Source organism: Motacilla alba, chromosome 7 (genome assembly GCF_015832195.1).
Source record: "Motacilla alba alba isolate MOTALB_02 chromosome 7, Motacilla_alba_V1.0_pri, whole genome shotgun sequence".
Taxonomy (NCBI): Eukaryota; Metazoa; Chordata; class Aves; order Passeriformes; family Motacillidae; genus Motacilla; species Motacilla alba.
Genome location: NC_052022.1, coordinates 18,618,271 through 18,638,874, shown reverse-complemented (window position 1 = coordinate 18,638,874; position 20,604 = coordinate 18,618,271). Strand labels below are relative to the sequence as shown.

At 36.5% G+C, this 20,604-nt stretch overlaps 1 protein-coding gene and 1 long non-coding RNA gene across 7 annotated transcripts in view; one reads left to right on the top strand and one right to left on the bottom strand.

Moving 5' to 3' along the window:
* LOC119703010 overlaps positions 1-18,844 on the bottom strand; it is an 80,502-nt gene extending 61,658 nt beyond the window's left edge. Inside the window, exon 1 of one of the 2 annotated variants that reach the window (XR_005257519.1) lies at positions 18,719-18,844. This is a non-coding gene — a long non-coding RNA (uncharacterized LOC119703010). Of the gene's footprint in view, positions 1-18,625; positions 18,683-18,718 lie in introns of those variants that run through there. The other variant, XR_005257520.1, reaches the window with a different exon arrangement.
* LOC119703008 (sodium channel protein type 1 subunit alpha) overlaps positions 18,828-20,604 on the top strand; it is an 86,922-nt gene continuing 85,145 nt past the window's right edge. For 2 of the 5 annotated variants that reach the window (XM_038142040.1, XM_038142038.1), the window contains exon 1: positions 18,828-19,234. The gene's annotated coding sequence lies outside the window, so the exon portion shown is untranslated. The remainder of the gene's footprint in view (positions 19,235-20,604) is intronic. The other 3 variants (XM_038142037.1, XM_038142042.1, XM_038142041.1) reach the window with 2 other exon arrangements.

Below are 20,604 nucleotides of genomic sequence, written 5' to 3'. Positions count from 1 at the left end.
ATGTTAGGACAATTTCAGCTATGAACTTCCCTAACTCTTTAAAAATTTTCCAGTTTCCTTCCCTAAAATACAATACATCAGTCTTGGCTCTCCTGATTCAATGTGAATATAGTAAAATACTGACAGACATAATGTTTATAAACCTAGTTATCATAAAATCAAAATTTCATTTACGTAGGTATATTTTATATCTCTGTGGCTTTCTATTTTCCTCTTTAGAATTCTAGACATCTCTGGTGAGTAAGCTCTGGTGCTGGTGCCTCACTGAGATTTTTGTTTCAGTAGCACTTCTGACAGCTGACATCTCCGAATTTGCTTATCCTTACTAATTGTCAAGTAGAAGGTCTAAATTAGGCCATAGTTTCACAAACATATTTAACTGCCATAAGGTGGCAATGTATGTGAAACAAGAAGTCCTTTCCCCCCAGTCAGAAGAACCATTTATACTTTCCTACAGCAGACTGGATTGGGGAACTAAAAGCCAGAGCAGATGAAGTTTATCCTTAACCTAGATAATTTTTCCAGTCAATTCACACTCCTTCAAGTACTAGGGTGTGTTATATTTTTTCTGATTCATTTGTCTCTACCATAGTTTCTAAATTATGAAATAATGCTTATTAAAAAAACACCCAAACAACAAACAAACAAAAGAAACAAACAAAAAAAGATCAACCCCAAATCCCAGGAAAAAAAACACCTCAAAAACCCACAAGTAAAAATTCAAGAAGACATGTATGGAAACTGAGAAACTCAAGACCATTTTATTAGAACTTTCATTCTTTATGACTAATGGAAAACTTGTCTGTGCATACCTAATGTTTCAACTTTCAGTTTATTTATAATTTTTTGTTTGGCTAAGAAGATTTTTAGAAAACATTGTTGTCTGGTACTGTATTGCTCTAAGCTGTCTCTGTAGTTTGGATGTGTCACCTCATAGCAAGTCTTAGGTTCTTCCTGAAGTTTAATCATAATAATTAAAACATACTCAGGCCCAGCCTTTAATTACATTAAGAGCATTATTTTCCATTCCTCTGCTGCTGGTAGTTTTATAGCCTTAAAAGTGTGATGCAAAATTTCTTAATTTTGTGTTTCAATCATTGAATTTTCAGTTCAGGCGTTACTTTATTCAAAGTTTTGCCCAAGAGAAAACTGCTTTCTTGTTCTTTCAATGTTTTATTCACAATGATCTTTTTTCTTGTCATCTCCAAAGTAGGTTATTCCATGTGTAGCTACTGATTTACCAGCCAGTCATTTTATCTGCCTGTAAGAGAAGTAGTTACGTGGGTGATCAACTTCACTTCTGATTGACAATTTTTAAACCTGGGTCCTTTGTAACATTTCCAGGGGGATACCGCTCCCTACCCAACCTTACCACAAAAAATTAGACCTAAGAATGGCTTCAATGCACTCCATAAATGATACATAGTGCTACCTTTTGGGGTGTGGTCATTCTGGTTATTCCAGCTTCCAAAACCACTGTCTTCTACCAGTAAAAGTTAAGGGGTGTTGAGGTAGACTAAGCCAGCACAGGCTACTTCCATTTCAGAAGAGGGCTGTGCTGCGGTTCTGTGTGGGGGAATTCCATCTGTTACTCTGTTGTAGTATATTCAAATATATTTTTGTCTGACATGAAAATGTGCCTTGGCAGAGGCACAGTGAGGTGGCATCAGGGTGGGTGTGTTAGGGCAGAGGCAGCGCCCTGGTGAGGCAGGAGGAGGAGCCAATACTGTGGTTTGGCAACTACTGTAGATGAGGGGTGTGCTAACTTCGGTGTGTGGGAATTGTATCAAATGTGGGGTAAGGAATAAGATGGCACCCACTCAGTGAGTTTACTTCCACTTTAAACTTGACTTTCATCTTTTGGTTGTGTGTCCCTGTATTATTTATTCTGTGAAGATCTGTGAATTTTTAGACTCATAAAAAAATTTTAAAATTGTTTGGTTGGGTTGCTTTCTGTGTTTTGAGTAAGCATAATAAATGATTAGTGAAGAATGCATAGAATCTGGGGATTAATATAATATCCTCTTGAGGACTGGCATTATGTGAAAGCGCTTCATGCAGAACTGCCTTTGCCATAGCCATGTATTCTAAGGATCAGAAGAGATTTTTTTAAGAAGCCTTTATTGAATTAAAGATAAATCTTTGAGTTCCAGAGATCTTTTTATGAAGCAAGTGGCTGCATGACTTTTTTTTTACAAAATAGGCTGTGTGTACATGTTTATTACCATACAGTTGATTTTTTTCTATTTCTGTGCTAATTTTTCTTCAGGTGTTCATAGTCAAAATTAGGGATTTTTATCTTTTGAATCACTTTTTAATGTCTGACTGGACATAGAATAATAATAATAATAATAATAATAATAATAATACACAATATCCCATGAGGTAGGGTGTTTTCATTCTAGCATCCTGCCACCCCACCTCTAGTGGCTTTTTATCACTTTTGGCTGCCTCAGTTTATCAAACTGAGTCATGCTATCAGGAAGCAAACTCTACCTAAGCTGAATGGAAGGAGTTCCAGATGGTGTTTAAGTCATCGTGATACAGTTATTTCACATTTGTGAAAAACCTTGAGAAATTCTCCCTGTCTCAAAACCCTCATCAATCATTAAATGTCAGAAACGCAGCTTCTCGCAGCAATATGCCTTTTAATAAAGAATATACATTAATTTGCTTCTTTGAATAACTATTTTTTCTGATATATGTAAGCCATACATTGAAAATAATTGATTAACCTAATTCATACCTATGTCACGTAATTATTCATGTCTCAGTGATATAAAAAAAGATTTTTTTTTTTTAGCTTTAAAGGATTTAATCAGAGCAGGACTCCCCTACAAATGAATAGAATGATCCTTCTTCATCTTTGGGCTCTCTGCCAAGATTCATGAGTCTGGCAAAAAAATCAGACTGAACACTTTAAAATTAGATCTCACCTGTCTCTTCACAAATGCTAATAAAATGGAAGAAATAACTCACTTGTATTCCAGGCTCAGTAAATGTACCAAGATTTTGGGGGCTAAAATGGGCAGACTGGGTTGATTCTGCAGTATGTTTGCTGAGCAGGAGGTTAGATTTTGGAAGCAGGCTGCCAGCATGCTCTGCAGCAGTTTGCAGGTGTAAGGACAGCAACCTTTCACAGTTTTTGCTCTCAGAAATCCAAAGATCTTGTTGATGCCTTTAAAAGAATATTGAGAAATTCAACGAATTCCTGCTTCCTTAGAGGCTTTTGGAATTAATTACCACTACGAAGGCCAGAGGTATGAACTGGCTAAAATGTCTTCTTCACTACACAGACTCAGGAAAATGTCCATGTTACTGTAGTGAATAGTAACAGACCTGCTAGCGGTACTTCATACATATGTAGGAACAGATACTGATAGTGGCTTTTGTGGGGTTTGTTCCAAGTGCAGAATGTAAACTAATTGAATAATGAACTTCAATAATTAAAATGAAAAAAAAAAAAAAGAAAGAATAAAAACCCAGTAGTATTCATGGTCACAATATTTTGGGGATTAAATGGGAGCAAAAAAAGACCCTGAATAGTACCTGTGAATTCATTGTTTCAAGGTGACTGGTAGGCATGTGATTATTAGTTGTGTTTTGATGATTTTTTTCGGACAAAATTGAAATGCTGATTACATGTGCCATGCAAAGCAATGCTAGTGCATGGTAACTTGAGGAATAGCCAGGAATGGTAGCAAAAAGCTGCAGGCTGGTGGCTGCTATAGTGGGTAATTGAGCGGAGTGTGAAGTTACTCGCCTGTAAACAAAGCAGACAGACATTACTGTGAGTCGTGTCTCACTGGTAATTAAAAACCTACATCATAAATCAGCTGCAGAGATGTACATTTACACCTGCCACGTGGGGAGGGAGGCATCCGGTTCAGAGAGCCTGAGACCTGTGGGTTATAAAAACAGGCTGGTTCCGGGAGGTTCAGCCATGGGGAGGGATGTGGAGGTGGTGGCAAGCAGTGCAACATCTGAAGAGCCAAGTGCCATCAACATTTGGTGACATAGTTACACCTAAGTGCATTTGTGTGAATCTGTGCCTGAACCCATCACACTCAGAGTACACAGACAAGTGGGAGCAGGTCCACAGGAGCTGATTTTGGTCAGATTGATGTTATTTACCTGCCTCAGTGCAAAAACAGATGGGTACCTCTACAGAACGCTACCTTACTACTCCCATTTTTTCCTTTATTTGCTTAATGAGAAAGACAGTGGTTTGATTTTGGTGGCTGTAATAGAGATAAGCCTGATTTGTTGCTGCTTTATTCATTACAGAGCAACTGATGTGAAGGTGAACCTGTTGTTCTCTGGAAGATGTAGTCATAAGGAAACAGATTTCAGGTTTGTTTTTTTTTTTTACTTGCATAGAACTGAAGAAGTTCCTTTTGTCTCCTGACTTTGCCATCCAAAGAATTACTGGTAATTACAACATTGAATTAAGCATTCCACTTTGTTCAGGTTTTCTTTTAAAAGGTTTTCATACTTTTCATTTTATTACATAGGTATTTTAAAAGGGAAGTTCAAAAAATATTATTAGATATTACTTAAGCATTCTACATACTGTCAGTTATACTATGCCTAGATTCCTCATGATTTCAGAAAATGCAAGACTTGTTAAATGAACTAAAAATTATAGGGCTAAAATGCAAACAAGTTACTTTTAATTCGCTTACTATGGCACTTAAACAGAGTTCTGGTAAATAGCATTTCCTCTTATACTATTTTTGATATTTCTTGGCATATCTTAAGATCCTTTTATTTCCTTAATTGGTGTAAATTCCAATTAAAAATTGAGAATACTACTTCATTCTGCTGATTGAAAATGAGATACACCCCCTGTTGTAGGTTTAGAACATGAAAGATTAAATCTCTTTTGGACTTCAGTGATTGTGAGCAGTTACCATCTGATGGTTGCTCAGCAGCCTGTGTGAAATGAATTAGTAAATTTTTGGGAGCAGCATAAACAAGCCTGCAATGCTGTGCTGCCTATTCTGTACATAAATAGACAGGCCAAGTCTCCAGAGATGGCAGTCTGGCACCTCTCGCAAGTTTTGAGTTTACTTACAATTCATTTTTAATTGTTAAGCGCTTACAGCACACTTGATATTGTAAAAAGTACAAAGATACAGTCCCTGCCTCGAGGAGCTTACTTTGAAAGATAAGCAGAACCAACTTGTGCTTTTCCTACACAACAAATACAGTTTTCATTGTGTTTTGTTCAAATTCTCTTATACTCAGAGAATATGGGCTTCAAGGCAGGTTACACAACGTTTCTTCAGTGACTTTCCTATTACCCAGCTCAGAGTGAAAGGACTGTCAAAGCGTGCCTGGCTATATGCAGTGTGACAGGTCTCACTGTTCAGAACAATTGGTCCCAACTGCTCTTATTTCTTGTTTAAGGTTTCAAACCACTCTTGAAAGCTATCAAATTTCACGTTAATCTCCTCAGAGGAGAAAGAATGAGTTTCTGGATGGGAAGACAAGTCAGAGCTGATGTATAGTGAATAGCATGAGAGATATAATATCACTTGGAAGGATCTCTGACAAGTCTGTGCCCCCTTTTCCATAAGGCAGAAAGTTTTATGATTTTCCTGGGGGGATAGGGAGAATAGGGAATTAATAGGTTAGGCAAATGTAGCATTCTCTTGAAGAAAAAAATATATACTGCCCTGCATTTTATAAATAGAATGTGTATGATTTTATTTGTATCATTGCTTGTCAGTTAAGAATTAGTACATGGCGCATCTGGGTTTTTATGACCATAGCTATACTTGTTCCAATCTCTTTCATTGCAGAATCTCAAGCACATTCATCATTTTTTGCAAAGCTTCATAAATAGTAACAAAGTGTTAAATGTTAATATTTGGGTGAATGAGGGAGAATTTGTAACTAAAAATAAATGATAAAATGGAAGGAAAAATAGGCAATAGGAGGTGAATGACCTGAAGCATGTAGAGAAAGAAAAAGCTATAAAAATACTCTGAAAAAAATACAGATAGAAAGGAGGTGTGATCAAATCATGACAAACAAAGCACTTCTGCAACAGTTTTTAGTAGTGTATGTTTTGCTTCTACTAGTCTGATCTACAAATGAGTCAGTTGCTTTAATAGGACAGCAGATTATAATGAGAAAAAAGAAAATATGATTGGAAGCCATCACTCTGGGGGCTCCTATCTGGAGGGCAGTTGAGGAACCAGGTCACAACAAGTGAGCTGGAAGATTCCTGGCTTGGCTGCCTGCAGATCCCACTGAAGCTGACCTGTGAGTCGATGCCTGGAGCTTGTCAGGACTATGGAAGTGCTGGCTGCAAGAAAGGGAACTGCCTTCTGAGAGGGCTGGTAGGTGTTAAGAACCGCTCAGCTTCTTCCTGATCAGTGTGTAGGAACTTAGAGATCTTGAGATAATATTTTTAGCAAAACAGGTACTCCATGTATGCAGTTCTAAATATTTCCCCTTCTGCTGAATCAAAACTGTCTAGTCGTGATCCTCCCATTAATTTCTCAAATGGAAGATATACAGATGCCAGGTTCAGAAGAAACTGGGTAAGCTCAGCTTGGAAGAATTAGCACACAGCCACTCAGCTCACTAAAATGTAACTTTTCACTTCAAGACACAGATAATCCTCGTTGACATTACAGCCCTTTCTGTTGCTTTCAGACCCTTTTACCAACATATTCGAGTCTATGTATCAATAATCTATTATAAAGAGTCTGAAAGCACCCCCAGTATCAACATATACTTTGCAATAAGTGCAGTCCAAGGGGATCTTGACAAATTCACATCTGTTTTGAGGAATGCCAAGCTCATCCAAGTGTAGCTTCTTTCAAAATGTGTCTAATGGGGGAGAATCAACTGAAGAAAAAAGCCGATTGAACTCAGAAAGTACATTAGAATAGGCCACAGAAGCAAATAAGAGGTCTAGGATCAATATTTCAGACACTCTTCAGCAAATTTAAGCAAAACTAGCTTAGATACTGAATACTCAAGACAACTTCAATGTAATTATCAAAACATAGATAGTTGAAAATATTCTCCATGTTTGAAGCTCTTGACTGTGTAGTCGGTTCTAAAATTAAGCATCCTGGATATCATCTGAGCAACATAAATTGTAAGTGAGGGTAATGAATCTTACTTTAGTTATAACCATTTAGACAGAGTACTGAAAGGCAATCAACATCTACAGAGTGCTGGAAAAAGAGTTTGAATTCTCTAAGAGGTGGTAATTTGTAAAATTAGGCCTAGGCTTTGTTCCAACACACAAGTACTTTTTTTAATTCCAATTTATTTTTATATCAAAATGGTTGGGGGAAACAACTTCAGGCATGGTGATCCACCAACCCAGCTACTTCATATTTGCTGATTGAGATTTTTCAGTAACAGGCTAAGATCTTCTGAAGTTTACTTTGCTTTGCTTTTCAAGTTACTGGAATATATAATGTGTCAATCTTTTTGAAAACAGAAATATAGACGCTAGGCATAATTGAAAGATGAAGAGGTTCTTATGGTAAACATAGCAAGCATATGTGCTTTCCTCTAGAGACCCTCCTAAACATAAGCTCACACATATGCCTTTATAGCAGCTATAAAAAATATCTGTGTTTCTGATCAGTCCTTATGTCTCATGATGAAAAGAGTTCCCACTGGCAGCATATTTCCTATTCTGTGTTATCTGGATTTGACTTAGACAGGATTTTATCTCCAAATCATTTGGGTACAGGCAAGGAAACACCAAGAGATGAGGTCACAGAAATAGAAATACTTCCTATAGTTCCTATACTGCAACGTCTGCAGGGAAATCAGACTTTGTAAACATGAACTGCAACATGTAAGTGTAGAGTAGCAGAGAGATACCTATCAACATGTGTGTATCTATCATAAAAAAAAAAGGTTTTACTATATGACATACTGCATTTTATTCAGCTAATTATTCTGGTTCTCAAATTAAGATTTATTTGGGGGAATATATTTTTTGCTACTGGTATTCCTACTGGCCTGATAATATTTTATACTAAAGGTGTTATCATCCTTCTAAAGATTGTTACTTTGTTTTCTTTTAATATCTAAAACAACTTTGGTAATTGTTTTTCTAGTGATTATTATAAGCTTTGAGGTCCTTTGGGAGAATGTCAAATTATATGTCTATAATTACTTTGACTCCCTCCAGTTTCTGTTCAATTCAAAATTAGGATCAATAGCTCTTGGCACACAACAGCCATGCAGAGCTCCTTGTCTCTGCAGGCAAAAAATTCCAGCCTATATAAATGATGAATTCTCTTCCCCACAAAAGCTTGCATTTAGTTGTCTGTTGTTTGCCATTCATCCATTGTGTGAATCCTATTTCTCTAAAAATTATGTATTTCTATCAGACAGACTGCAAAAATATTTGGAAATAGGAGAAAGATGTTCTTGGGAGCGTGCTGAAGGAATACTGGAAATGTTCCATAAGCTTAGTACATTCTAATGGCTACTCCTAGCCAAGGGAGATGGTGATTGTAAGTCTTCAGGCCCCTGCCAAGTATGAAGCATGCAAAGCACACCAGATCAGCACTTGATTTAAGGTAAACATTACTGAAGCATTTTAAATCACTAGAGGAATTGTGCTTTGTAGTGTGATGCCATCTATGTGAGAACATCTTTTATACCGTTCTGGGTAGCTTCAGTGTGGCTTTGGGCATTTTTGTGGCACGCCCTGGTTGTGTGTTGGACTTGAGGAAATCAACTTGCTGCTCTTTTGCACCTGTTGGGGTGCAGCAAAACCCACTACATTTTTGATTCCATTTCATTGCTAAATTTCCCCACTTGTTGCTTATGTTGGCAATGTCCAAAACATTTAATTACCAAGTGCTTGTAATACATCCAAAACAATCCCTTTGCATATTTTTTCTTAGATCATAAAAGAACTCTTCTCTACAAAAAATATTTTTAATGAAAATTTAAAAATTTAAAGCATTAACAAAATAGCAACACAAATATAACCAGGAGAGTAGAGAATCATTTAGTTCTGAATTATCAAGAGTCACGTCTTAGCCACATGATGACTTGCACAGGCCTGCTGCTGGTACTTGTTTCCTGCTTCAAATCTCAGTTCAAATTACAGAAAATACCATTCCCACCTTAAGGAGCCACCACATTTCACTGAAGCCAGTTGTATCATTCCTGATGGGGCGGCATGCAGTGAGCACAGGCAGGGGTGTGATCCCCAAAAGTTCATCAATAGAGATATGTGTTCAAGTTATAGTCAAAAAGGGGCCGAGAGCCACAAAGCATTTTGTGAGAATATTCAGCATGGTCCAAAGGTAAACAGGAGAACACACATTCAGTTATCGTGGCACTAACAGTAGTGCTTATGAGTGATAGGGGTAGATTGCATCTTACTGAAATAGCAGAAGAAAGATAAGCAAAACATCATTAGGATAGATGAGAAGAAAAGGAGAAAAGCAATATGTTATTTTTAATATTCTGAATGCAAATTCTGTTGATATACCAGGCATAGGCTCCATTTTATTACTGTGTATCAAAAGTTGAAATAAATGAGATGAATCAGTGAAGACTTAATGAACAACAGTAATATTCCCTTATTGTTAGCACAACTAACAGCAAATTTCTGAAAATATGACATTAGGAATACTGGAGAACTTCCAACCTTAACTCCAAATTTATAAACACTAGAAATGACATTTTGAAGACCTATTGATTAGTTACATGAATGTCAGTTCCAAGTAAAATACTGAAGATACTTGGATTTGAACAACAACAAAATAGAGGTTGAAGTGCTAATTATGATTATGAGCACAAGGATAAATCTTGTCAAATTACTCTCTTTTTTGAAAAGATCATAAATCTATTTATAAAGGCAAGTGTAGAAGCATAGTTTTTTTTATGTTACTAAATATCACACACTTTAAACACTTTGGATGCAAGTGATCAAATTAGGTGGGCTACAGGCTGGGGTGATAGATTTAAAAATATTAGTAATGAGGAGATGTATCTGAGTGGTATTATTTCTAGGAAGGACCCTCTATAAAGATTCTCTATTTGGTGTGGTTAATATTTTTGTCAGTTATGCACACTATGCTGTAAAGTTTTTGATAGTAAAGTTTGCAGATGACATGGAAGAAGGAACAAAGTTAGTAAGGTTGGTATTTCAAGGCAAGTTGTATAATTTAGGTTAAATATTGGAGTTGAAAACACCAAATTTGAAGGTAGTCAAATGCAAGGCACAAGAATTGGGACTTCAAAGTTTATGGTGTGGGCAAGAAGGCCAATGTGCTGCTGTTATGTTGGGAATAGAGAGCAAGTAGAAGCAGGGACATGAGCATGGTATGAGCGGGAATGTGGCACTGGTGGGGTTTCTTTAAAATATTCTGCCTTTTGTTTTAGAAGGAGTTTAAAGGTCTATTAAGAGATTGTGTGAGATGCAAAAAAGTGTTTTGAGGGACTGGCAAAGAGATTTAAACCAAGCGTAAATAATTCAGTTTATGAACTTGATGAAATGAAAATTAAGAACGTATTACTGTGGGGGATAAGCTATTACACTGGGAACTCCCCAGCTCGTCTGACAATGGAATAATATTTTCTAAAAAAACAGCAGTTGATACTAGATGAGTTCACCTTGTAAAATGCAGTTTATTTTCGATAAATGTTGGAACAGCTGATACAAAAGGCAGTGGACATAGAACTGATCTGGGTCTTTAACTCATATTCAGAGGAAATAAAATTTAAATTCTTCACTTCCATCATACAATTTGTTAACTCAGCAATTCCTCTTTGCCCTTCATCTTTAAATAAGTTTTTGCCTATGATGACTAGTAACAGTTCTGATTTAAGATTAGTATTATAATCAAATTATGTTGTTTAGAGCTCATGAAACAACTTCTGCAAGATGCATAACTTAGTCTATATTCTGTTTATTTTTTTCTTCTCTGAATTGCTTTGAGGAAATTTGAATTAGCACTGGGAATTAGTTACCAGAATATACCTGTAGTCTGAAGGACTAATGAGACAGCTGTATCTTTCTCATGAACTCAGCTTTAAAGTGGTTGTTGAGCTTAGGGCTGCAGTTCATATCAGCAGGAAAGGAAGGGGAATGCCCTTTCTTCCGCAGCACAGGACATCTTGGTACATTTCATCTGGCAATCACTTACCATAGAGGCACTTGCTGTGACTTTTTGTCTTCATTCTATGACCTTTGTCACCCAATTATTTAATTTCCTTCTGATTCTGGTCAAAATAAATAAATTATGGTTTCAGTATAAGGGTAACTGAGCAAAATCCAACGGAATGAAGCTGAGACTAGACATTCTAGCCCATGAGGCCTGAAGTTCTGTGAAGTAATGTTGATTATATTTTCCATTTTTTTTCCCTAAAATTACTGCATTATCTGAATGTGGCTGCAATTGAGTAAACTTAACATGGATTAGCATTCCTTTCTATGTTGGTGTTGAAAACGCTTAAGAACAGCTCTTGGCAATGGCAGATTTTATCATACTGCTCCAATTCTAGACCGACATAGCTATTCCAGCAGACTCAGATTAACAAAGAGGGGGGCACAGGTTGTAGAAATAAAATATCAATATAGCCTCACAACCAAAATCAGGGTAATCCTGCTAAAGCTGAAGCATCCTCACAGAAGTGCTATGTTTAAAAGGGGAAAATAAAAAAGTTACTCATCCTGTTCTCCTAGTCTTAATGGAGGAGGTAACAAAAGTTCAGTGAAAATCTCAGTGTTTTCAGGAACCTTTGAATCAAAACAAAAATCCTGGAGGAAAGTTTGAGAGCTGAATGTCCTATAAATGTTTCTGTTCTAGTTTCTATTCTAATGGCACTTGGGGACATAGTTTAGTGGTGAACACAGTGGTGCTGGGTTAATGGTCAGATGTGATGTTAGAGGTCTTTTCCAGCCCATTCTGTGATTCTATTTGAGTTCCACAGAAATTCTGACATGTGCTGTGAGAGAGAGCTCAATCTCCTTCCCAGAGGACTCTGTTTAAACCTGGAGCTTTCAGAAGGCTTCAGCCAGTTGTTCTCAGGTGAAAGAACAGAGAGATTTGCATTGCTTGATTTCCCTTGCAAGTCCACCTTTGGACACGAGGAGACCAAAATCTGCATTTTGCAAGGCAATGATTCAAAGCTGACATAAATTGAGATGCTGGTTCTGGGAGGAAGATGGTCTCTGTCAGGGCCCTGCTAGGCATCCCAATACCGCCCTGTAAGCAATTGAAGAAGGAAGAGTGGAAACATGTCTTTCTCAAGGTCACATTGCCACAGCTTCCAATAAAAGTTAAAAACTGTTAAAGTAAACAGGAACAAGGAATTTTGCTTCATTAAAGCATCTTAAACAATAAAAACTGCTGAATTCAGCTGAGATGACCTGTTAAAAATAGGAACAGAGAAGTGTTTTCCCTTATTGATTCGAAGGACTTAGTGATTTGAGTATATAAGTGGAATTTTGAAGAATTACCCATTAGGAATGGTTGAGAAAGGGAGAATTCCTTTGGTAGATTTCTTCAGGTATCATTGCTTTATAGTGTGGAATCAGTTTGATATAGATTAGCATTTTAGGCATTGCTTTTGTATGTTTATGGCTGGTTTTGTTTGTTTGATTTACTCTGCCTGAAATCAAGCCATAGTGGCTTACAAGGACATTTAGTTTACTTTCTCACATAAGGGAAGGAAAAAGAGCTGCATCAAGAAGAGGAGCAGGATAAGCAAATACAACAGACTTTCATGTCTCTTTGTCCTGCAAACTTCAAAATACTGTTCTTGATTTTGCAATTATTATGTTAATTGTTTTTATTTCAGTTTACTTAAATGAAAAATCAGTTAATGGTAGCCAAAACAGTACTTATTCTGACAGATATAACAAATGTTTTAAAACAAGGCATTCTAGAAGTTACTGAATTTTCTTTAGATGAGATAGTATTCATTTCTTTTAATGCTTTTACGCAGAGCTGCTAAGCTCAGCAATAAACAAGGGATTACTTAAGTGAAAAATGTGTATGTAAACCTGGGGTGCTGGCAAGGATGTATCTTGCTTTGTAAATAATAAAACACTGGTTATCAATTAGTAAAGGGCTAGAGCCTCAGAACCTGAGATTTCCAGAATATCACTGATAGCCCCTGAATCCTCCCGCTCTACAAGGGACTACCCTCAATGCACAGAGATTTGGGACATCTGGTGCGTTGGACCATTGTGTGTCATACAGCACTGAATGAAGGTTGATGTGTTTAGTGCAAAGGTTTTATCCTAAAAGACTTGTCTCGTTCTTGCTAAGCTTTATCTGTAGGTTGGTGGAGCACACCAACCCAAGCACACCCTGACCTAGATGCCTGAGCACCATCCGTATTTCACTCTACCTAGTTTGAAGGCTGAACAGTCTTTTGCCTGTGAGAGCTTGTGGTGTGCAAGTTCCAAATTTGGATGTGGAATACATCATAACCTGAAGAACTTTGATTACTGCTCAGTAAGTCCTCTGTGGAAAATACCTACAGACACTAGAGACTTGAAAAGTTACCTGAGACACAGGCTTCTAATTTACCTAATTGTGAGCTCTTATACTGTAAACTATGCCAAAGTGACTAGGAACATCTTGGGAAGAAAAGCAAGAAACCAAATGGGAATCTGTATTATTTTCTGGAAGCATCCAAATGATGGAAACAAGAGGAACAAGAATACAGGAGCTGGAACAATTTCTTTGGTGGGAACCAAAGAGATCTATGGAAAACATTTAACAGGTCACCCACCCTTTTGTTACCTTGCAGTTATTAAGCATATTTCTAAAATTTGTGGTAAAGCAAAATACAAGAAGTATCACTTTTCTATGAAGAACTATATCTGAATAATTTTTTTCTTCCCAAAAATATAGACATTTCAAAGACTAGGAAAGACATTAAAACTTAATGGAAGTAATAGTTTGTTTGACTGGTCTAGGCCCATGTCAATTAAAGAAAGACAAAAATAAGGTACTTGGATCCAGAACAGAATTGAAGTGATGAATTTATGCCTTTTAGCTAAAAGTGAGTACTGATTGTATCTTCATTTGTTGCTAGAGGGGATAACCAGTCTTGCAAACATGTTCACTGTAGTAGGTCCTTCAGGATTTTGTGTTAGCCAGTTCTGCATTTGTGTTAAATCAATATCACAAATGGTGCATGCTGGGGGCTATTTAGGAGGGGTTTGGAGGAAAAAAAAAGAAAAAAAAAAAGGCACCTTATTGCTTTTAGTGCTAATGGTACATTTATTATGCTGAACCATAAATCTGTTTTGCCTGATACTGTTCTTAGGCATCAATAACTCATGGCTTGGAGTTCAAGGTACTACCACTACAATTTCTAGAAATGTTTGGATGGATGACCGACAACTTAATCTCCAGAACTAAGTGTGGTTCTTTTCTTGCTCTTAGGCTCATAAAACTTAGTTTGGGGAGATACTAAAAATAATTAAAATCTAAATTCAACATCCTGGAATCAGTGACACAAGAAAATCCAACAGAAAAGCCTGCCAGTACTAATTATTTTCAGTTGATAAAGATCATTCATTTAGTCAAAATAAATAGGCATATTTATTGAATGATTAATTAACTGCTTTTTCATTTTTCAACTTATTTCTTTCCTCTTATTTTTGCCATTCTCTTTTAGTATTAATATGCAAAACAGCAGATGGTTTTTTTCTGAGATAAGTACAAAAATAGTCCCTTGGGAAATCAGTTTATAGGCACTCTCAGAGGTATAATAGGCAACCCAATAAATCTCACAAAGAATCTTGAAAAGGAATTTGAAAGACTATCATAGCTAGTTTTATTGTAGAGGAAGAGATGTCAAAGAGAAATGAAAAAATAGTCCATGAATATTCAGATTACTGTGACCTTGACCTATTTAATGTTCATAGTTTAATTGTAGAAGGTTTTTATGCTTAATTGGATTATAATTTTTTAGTTATTTTCTAGGGTAATGTATATTGTTAAATATCAGAAACTGCATGTGAGCACAAAATTACAAAATTAGTGATACTCATCTGGGGAGTATTCACTGAATTCAAGAATTCAGTGTTCACATTTCATGACTGGAATGCTTGATCATTTGGGGGAAAATCAGGGACCTTCTTGTATATATGTAGGGCACTACATGTTGTCAAATGCTAAGGAAATGAGGCTTGAAAACATTGACACATCGTAACATGTAAATGGTACCATTTCTTTGGAAATATGATGGCTTTTTAAAATGCTGTTTCATTCAGTTGCAAGTTTGGTAAGGTATCATTTAAGGCCAAAAGGGTATTTAGAGATGTTCTTCTGCCTATTTGAATACTGGCAATAGTCAGATAGGTGGAAGTTGAGTCAACTAAAAGAGAAAAACATTTCTCTTTGACTAGTCCTCCAGTGGTCTTCATTGTGATATGACTGGGTCAAATAATAAAAAAATATATGCAGAGTAAATTGAGGTCTTGAGCTGCTAGATAATATTTGAAGAAAAAAATCAAAAGTTTTTGCTACCTGTTTCAAATAGGAGGTATGTGTTATGCATTTATAGGTTTTGCTTACAGAATTAGCACATGCAGAGAAATGGCCAAAGTCTTCAGAGAGACTTGGGTAGAGGGCTCCTGTGAGGAATCCCCCTCCTCCTCCATTTATAGGAGTATGTGTTATCAGGTCTAAAAGCAGGAGTTTATTTTTTGAAGACTTTGAGCCACTGTTTACACATTTCAGAATGACTCACTTGTGCAGGTTGTTCAGCAACACAAGTGATAAATTATTTTGAGAAAAGAAAGAAAGGTCACTGAGAAGGACGGAAAAAATGCCAAAAACCTGCACCACAAGATATTGTAGTTGTCTCTCCAGTCACTGATACCAGAGCATTTTAGTGTTTCAGCAGATCCCAAATGGAATCTATATTAGTATGAGCAAACCTCAAGCGATGATTTATTTATGTGAAAAGGCATCTTAAGAGCAAGGTGTCTAAAAAAAATTGTCCTGTTTACTCAAGGTTGTTGGCAGGAGTAAGGTCTATGAGATACTGCTTCCTTCATTTCAGCATGGAATAAAGAGGAACTTGTGGAAATAAACTCAGCAAGTAAGGGCAATTTAGTTGACAAGCACTGCAAACCTTTGTTGCCATGTTTTCCATAAAAGAACAATTCCAGAATTTGTTTCACAGGCTTGCAGTCTTCTTTAATAAAGACTAGCATTATCTTTGTAATGTGTGCATCAAGAGTTTAGGTTGTTTTTTACTCCTCACATTAAGCCCCCAAACATTCATATTTTCATCTTCATCCTGTCGAGGGGTTGTCTAGTCCATTCTTCTTTACCAATCAGCAGATTTTTCTGCAGTAATTTTTCAAAAGACTACAGTTTATAAAAGGGTTTTTTTTTTTTCAAACATCATTTACTTTATTTACTTTGACCATCTATCTGCTGAGGCATCAGAATAATTAATTTGCTAGTTGAGTATTATATAAACTTGACTTATTTTCTTACCACTGTCAAGCATTAGACATTAATACTCACATTACCAGCACAGCTGGCTCAGAAAGAGTCTTTTGCTGGAAGTTCTGCATGTCAGCAATTTCTGTATCAATTTGTGTTTAGATAGTCTTGACTTACCAGCAGATTAGACCCAAGGAAAAACGCTTATAGGAGTTACTGTAAACTGAAAAGTACTGTGGCTCAATGGAAGAGCAATTTGGCTACTACCTGAGAGAAGTAAACAGTGTTTGTACTCCAGACGAAAGCTATGGCTTTCAGGTGCATGTTGAATGATAAAACTTAATGTTTGCAAACTATTACACTGGATTTACTTATCCTCATGAGAACAGACTGTGATAAGGTTGTTCTCTGGTTGGATACAGAGTTGTATGAAATAGCATGGAAAATAAGACTGAAAAACTTTGAAGGAATATCTGATTCATCATTTAGCCCAAAGATGGAATCAGCTGTATCAAACTTAAACAAGTTTGCCTGAACTGCAGCATCAAGCAAACTGTATATTGTCTTTACAATGCTGCCAGCCAAATTTGCATTCTATTCATTGAGGTAGCCTTTTCTACTCAATTTCTGTGGATTGGGTTGGGTAACCTGTAGTTTAGCAATGAACTTACTTTATTTTTCTACCTGATGCAGTCAACATTTGGTTATCTCTGGTTGGACTGTCCTGTCCAGTGGCTGTGGAGGCACCTGAGCTTGCTTTAGGTGAGTACTTTGTCTGCTTTGCTGTTTGGAGTGACCAACAGAATTGCTGATTTTGCTCCTTAATAAACTGTTCTTGTATGTTTCCAAAGCCTAATACAGGTCATGGTATTTCAACTCTTGATTAACCCAGGCCAAGTATGTAAACAGATTTTTTCTAAAGCAAGCACTCTTACTTAACACTTGAAACACACCAAAAGTAGAGGTTGGTACATACAAATCATATAAAGTTTTAATAGATACTTCTCATTAGCAGTCTAAACCAATATGTAAGAAAATAAATGCTCCAAGGTATTTTAATGTTTTCCGAAGATTGGAAAAACAGTTACTGATTTCAAATACAGAAATAATTGTTTTTTAAAAATAATTCTCAAAATATATTTTTTCTTGTTTTTTTATTGTTTCCACATTCTACTTAACTCAGGGTATGCTAGCTGTAGATCTTATTAGCGATCTGCCTTTTATATCAAATGCTTCTGATTTTTTCTTTTTTTCCCCTTTTTTTTTTTTTGATTCTCAAGAAAGGAAAAAGAAAAGCATTCAACAAGAGACAATGAAAATATATATTTCAAAACCAGTGAAAATCAAGCATTTTTTTTTACCTGATGAAATTTGATAGAAAAGTCATTGTAAGTTTATCTCAGAAGAAGATATTTAAATTAAATAGATTTTTTAGACAACAATTTGTATTATTTTTATCTCTTTCACCTTGATTTTCCCTTTTGAGATCAGAGCTCAAGTCATATTTAGTCTGGTAAGGACATAACTAATAATAATAGAGTCTGCACCTAACCTGACTTTTGTAAACCCCAGTCAATGTTCCTCACTGAGACTTAAAACTTTTCTTGACCTGTCTTTTAATTTTGCCATAGAATTTTTTCCAGCTGAATTTACTCTTGATTATTTCCAATCAAGCAGTCTCAAGTATAACCACAAAACATCTTAGTGAAACCTTTGCCTTCTTTTGTAAAGAGAAGGCATATTTTTAACAAAATATTAGTTCAAGAATAATTTGTATATGCATTATATGTATTTAAGGCTCTTTAGTTACTATTAAAGCATTAAAATGAAATAAATTCTAGAATACAAGTTATATGTAGTATTTTTAATTTATATAAAGTGCTTTTTATAAACAAGGTTGCATAGATTTTAATGGCTGGCTAAGCCTGACTACTAGTTTCTCCTGTTGTGCCTGGCACAGAAGTGCTGATATGACCCAAACAATAATAAACTATGAAATATACCATGGCTTCTCTCAAGAAAAAAGGGGGAAAAAGCAAAGAAACACCAGAAATTATTGTAAATATCTTCACAACAGATAATATATCTTACCCATCATTTTCTTGAAAAATCAAACCTCTGTAATAGAAGCAGTTTAACCCCTGTAACACCACGTACAACAGGTAAAAAATGGTTACTTTCCAGAAACCCACCTGCAAGCAGTAAGATTTATTGGAGAGAATAGCAATTCCCTTTGGAAAGTAATGCCACACTTTCTCTTACGGCAATGTTCTCCTTCTACTCACCGCAGTGAGCCGTAGCCAGGCAGAGGTGTGCGGGAGCAGCGCGTCCCTCGCTGCTGTGCCGTGCTGTTGCGCTGCTGTAGCTGCAGCTGAGCAGTCCTGCAGACACCGAGTCACAGGAGCTCTGCTGCCTTGGAGCAGGTACAGCTGCAGCTCCAGCTCTCGCTGCCTGCCTCACATTTGGAACACCCTCGCTCCTTCCGGTCATTCGTTCCAGGGGAGGAATGACAGCAGCATTTCTGAGCTGTTCTTGTGTTTTCTCCCAGAGCAGTCAGGGAAAGCAGACTTCGTGATCTCCATGCTAACTACCAGCCTGCCTGCTGCCAGTTCTCCCTACTTCTGCCAGTGATGACATTCAGCTTGCTCCTCCACACAGGATACAGCACTGCTTCCTCATTATGTAAGGCAGTCTAGGTCAAGTGTAGGAGAGACACTGCTGGCCTGAGCAAGCTGCTGGATTGCTCCCTCAGCTTCATGGGGTCTGGAAGCTGGATCCTCATCTTTGCTACATCTTCTTGGGTGAGTGCTTTTTGCATGATTTAAAGGGTTACGTGCTGCTTTTCTATGCAGATAGCTGTCAGCCATGCTGTGAATTGCAGAGATAATTTCTTAGGTGAAACCATCTCTGTCAGCATGATTGAATTAATACAGTAGTTCTTTTAGGCTTCTCAGCTTTAAGACACTTTGCAAATAAATAAACCAAAAATCGGGTTTGTTAAGAAACATCCTTTCTAACCATATGGGGATTAGTGTTAATTTGACTGATTAAGCAGTGAATTAAATCCATTTGTTTGAAGATGGTGTGGGAAAGCATTATTGCATATTGCTATTAGCTCTGAGAGGTTTACTGCAGTTCTTGGCTGTTGCATTTCTTAGCCTTGCAAATTACAAATACGTTTCTCCTGTTAAACATAACAAAAGACACAAAAATTGTATTTAATTTTCTTATACTCTCTGATAATTTTTTGAAGCAGCAATTAAATTCAGGATGCTATTTGCTATGTACTGCATGAATGTGTGAATAATTATGCTTCTGAGATATGTAAGGTGAATACTGCAGATAAAATTACATTTAGTGATTGCTCTGCAGAATGCCAGAACAGTACATGGGAGCTAGATTTTTGTTAGAGGGTAGCTTTTATTCATGCACCATGTAGGATTCAAAGACTTTGTTTTGTATTTCAGCCCTGCTGAAAATCAGTCTGTAACAAAGACTGGAACAGGTTCGACCTTAATTATACATGCTGGGTATTGTCAGGTGCTGGACTGTCTGATCATACTGGAATGCAGTAGAAGAGGCCCTGGAAAGTAACAGCATAACACTGATACTGCAGTATCATATAACGAATTTCAACAAGGCTAGCTTGCTTTCTAAGGACAGCTAATAAATCTGAAAACACTTTTAACATATTTGAGAGATTAATTGGAACACTGGTCTTTATGTGCAGTACCTTGGACAGCAACTTTTTTTGTTTTGTGGTACAGTGACTCTCCTTCATGGGACTCAGCAATTTGTGAAAATTAATACAAATTTAAGATAAATTAATGAATTGAAAAAAATACTGGGGAATGTATAGTAAAAAAAAAAACCAAACCAAACTGAGAGGAACTTTGGTCAGTGTTGTTATCAATGCACTGTATTTAACACCTTACTGCTAATATTTCTTTTAATATGAACTTTAAAATAGTAGTGTTTCATTATGTTAATGAGTGTCAAAATAGTAAATTAGTAAATTAAGAATGCAAAATTGTAAACAATTTACAATATGGCATTGAAAAAAATTTTATGTCTCATAGGTAACTGCTCTCTTAAAGTGTAAATGCCAAGGTCCCTTAAATCAAGATAAGGTTGAATATTTAAGTTTATGTATTAATATCAGATTAAAACT